Here is a 4,017-nt window from a genome sequence, read left to right as displayed (position 1 = left end):
CACTTGTTTTATCTTCGAATTCAATCTTGTCCGTTAAAATTAATTTATATTGATGACAGTCTTACTGCTACCCATGAGTAAATCGTTCACCGGCCCGCTAACTCCCCGGATGTTCCTATTCAAATCAGTGCACTGATTTGCACTCACTTCGAGGCATGTAATAAATGAAAGATCTTCATATCTGAAAGTGTTACCGTTCATATACTTGCAAATCCATTCTGTATTCACTTCACATAAAAAATTGGGGGTTTTTTGGTTTTTTGTGGAGGTTATCTATTTTTATTAAATGATGGGTATGTTGTCTCTATTCTCGATAATCAAGCGGTGTTTATTTTCCGCAACATCATGAAACTGCAAAATGACAATTGAGAAAACTGATGACAGGTATTTGGAACGGCGTGTTTTTTTCTGCCAAAATTATAGTTTTACTTTTTGTCTTATCAAATTACACAATTATTACACAATAATTAGGACATAAAAAGATATGATGTTGAACATTTGTTTTATCCTCGAAGGTATATCAATAAATGTTTCTTTATACCGGAAATAAAACTCAAACGAACAGTCAAAGACGGTAAATCAGACATTAAAAGTCAGACTCAGTACATGCTAAGGATGCGAGAGCTATTAGTCTATATCGTTCGATAACATAAAAAGGTGTTGGACAGCAATGTTGAAAATGTCTTGCGAAATTTTAGAAAAAAATACAGACTCACATCCATCTTCTGAGCCTAATGTTACAACTATTGATGATGAAAAAACTTCTCTGACTGCCGCAGATATATGGGTTTTTTTTCCTTGTTTGGACATGTGTTGGCTGAAGGTTCAGTACTACACATGGATAAAGTACATAGCATATACACGGCAATACACACTTACGGCATATGGCATAGCGAGACCATCAATCAGATATGGGAAATTAAAGAAAGACACTATAATGATCATACAAATGTGGTCTTTGGAAATGCTCCTGGACACAGTGAGTCAGAATCGATTTTTCTAAATGCTATGAAAGATGCAGCAATATAGGGAGTTGTTGGGGAAAGTACTGATGGAAATGTATTTGAGTACTGTTTAAAACCGCTAACATTCTTTGGACAGTTTTAGCTGGTCCATCAACATCAATTGATGATGTTTGTTGTGATTCAAGAATAAAAAAGTATAAAGTAAGGTGTAAGTAAAAAAAAAATTCAGATTGTCGTTGTGTACATCTTTCAAATCTGTGAGACAGGTGTATTACAAACCGGGGGCTTGGAAAGCTGTTTTTAGACAAAGAATTGACGATTTGCAATCGCCTTCCACCGACTGCACGAGCCTATGGTGTGATCGAACACATGCATCGTTTGTGCTTATCTGTTGATTACAATAACACTCAATCAGATACTCATGCATACATAATATGAGTACATCCAATATCTGCTATAGCAAGACGAATGCGTCATGCCATATACTGAAATGTGTTATTGTAAGGTCGATGAAAATTGCTGTCAGAATTGTTCAACTCTTTTGAGTGAAATACGTGTTCACAATTCTGATGATTTGAAGGTTATAAACATAACTCATAATCGTTTCGGTAGTATAAAACACGGAAAGCTTCATGTTTTGAAGACATCTACAGTGAATTTTCGTCGAGTCTTATTTCTGTTGATTGGGGGGCAAAGGGAGGCTTTATCACACGAAAAACAGAATCACCAAGGAAAGAAATGGTAAAAAATTGCACACAAGGAAATCGGCAAATCTCAAAAAATAGAAAAGCCCAGTACTATCAACATTAAAATACTAAAATCAATCCAGTAATGCTTGTAACAAAATAATATTTAATAAAATGTTAAGCAAACATATGAGAGGGGGCCCCTTCAGTCAAGCAGCAGAGCAAGAGGTCGTTGGTGATCTTGGGATCAAGGTCTGGCAACGACCTTGAGGGTGAATCCATACTGCGAGGTCAAAAAGTGAGGAGCAGAATGAAATTCTGAGAGTCATTGACATTTGAAAGGAAAGTTTATACGTCAAACTGAATCAAAAAGTGGTTTATAGTTTTTAGGAAATCTGGAAGTGCATGCAAAATAACATTCGTCTATTAGATATTTCCTCTGAAAATGATTTAAAGGAATGTTTCATATTACACTCTATATTTTTAACGGTAATATTCTTGCAAATGGGGATAAATAAAGTGGTTTTATAGCTTTCAATGTGCAGTTTTTACCTTTGTAAGAAATGACCTTCAAAAAGGTAAAAAATGTCAAAAGTGTTTGTTGGGTGTTTTTTGTTTTTGTTTTTTTTTTCTTGTTTGTTTGTTATTTTTGAAACTTTGACCATCTAGCAATGCAATGGGCTGGGTTGGCAACACTCTTCATTCAAAACTCACGGAATAACATTTGACCCCGGACTATATTATCTAGTGAGCGAGACTTCAGAAAATCGGTAGATACAGGCGATGCGGTGACTCACTCTGTTACATTTTATGTACCAAACGTTGTTTCCACTATAGCTTTCGTAGAAAGCATTATCGATATAAAGCTTTGTATTTTCAGTTATGTTCAATAAATTTAAACGATTTTCAAAATGTCTCCAAAAGTGAAATATCGCGGACGGATATTGCTTTGATCGACTTTTACAAGAATTTCTGTCTAATGCATGTTAAATTTGTTGCCTCTTAATGAAATATTAACCAGTTTGTAATTTCATGAATCAGTACCACACAATCATTTTAACATTAAATTTTAAACCGCGCTTTCAACAACAGGTTTGTGTTATTTGCCTCGGTGTGAATACGCGCATTTTAGCTATGATCGATTACATTTGCGTATAGTAGCCGTTTCCATGGAGAAAAGCTACCTCATCTTACACGACAGCAAGAGGCGAGCATACTCAGGCGGGACTACCAAAGATCACATACATGTCCAAGACACAGCGTCTATCTCCGAAAAGAATGGAAATGCTAATCCGTTTGCTTATTCTAACTCTTGTTATCCAGACGAATCCGCACTCAGGTGAGCAGTAACGTTGAGTGACGTAACGATATATTGATATGTTTCTGAGATTTCCCTCCATTGCCAGTGTCGTAATTCCCTTATTAAGGCGAAAATTTGTATTGCTGTTGCAATTTGAATACAACGTTTTGTTTTTCCACTAACTGTGCATTTCGTTTTTTGACATCATAAGCTTATTGACAATATTATCAACCATAAGGAGAAATTTTGCAAATGCACATGCGGTCTAAGGAGTATTTGTGGTATCTAAAAGTAACTTTTTTTGTTTCACTGACAGCTAATGGCGTCGATGTTCAGGTCTGTCGGAAACACACAGACTCTCAAAGTGTCGGCGGCTGCGAAAATGAATCTTGTGTGAAGTAAGTAAAAATACAGAATGCTTTAAATACGACGCATATGGAAGACATGTTTACAATCAAGTAACTGACTTATTAATATTCTGAGACAATATCACGTGACTCAAACATTATTGCTCTCTTTCCCCTTGTTCCATGATCTACTGCTAGTCTATGCGACGAGTCTTACACCGTAAAGCACAGTGGATGTAGTTGAATTTGTTGTTGCCATCATCGCTGTTGTCACCATCCTAATTTTCGTTTCAATAATCGTCCACAACACTTGAAAAATTTTACACAGTCCCATTTCTACTTCAATCTTCTGACACCAAGGAGATTTATTCAACTGTCACGACATCAAGTGACATTAAAGCGTCTTGCAGAAGTATGGATATCTTTGGTCGTGAACGAAGTTTTACTTTTAGATGCGATTTATCAAATTCTAGGTTCAAAAGGTTATGGCTTCCCATTGACCCAGCTCAGTTTTTATATTTGTTGGTCACATGGACAAATTTGTATACATTTGGTAACCTTTCCAACTGCTCATATCACATACAATGAAATTACGCGAAAGAATTTGAACGATTATTTGAAGCGTATTTTCTTTGATTTCAATCTTTTCGTGTCCGCTATATATGGTCGGTTGCCTACAAATGCTGAACGAAGAAATTCAGCGAGGCACAATACACCAC

The sequence above is a fragment of the Ptychodera flava genome, chromosome 6 (assembly GCF_041260155.1).
Source record: "Ptychodera flava strain L36383 chromosome 6, AS_Pfla_20210202, whole genome shotgun sequence".
NCBI classification, from domain to species: Eukaryota; Metazoa; Hemichordata; class Enteropneusta; family Ptychoderidae; genus Ptychodera; species Ptychodera flava.
The sequence above is the reverse complement of the archived record's forward strand: the minus strand, read 5'-3'. Positions refer to the sequence as shown.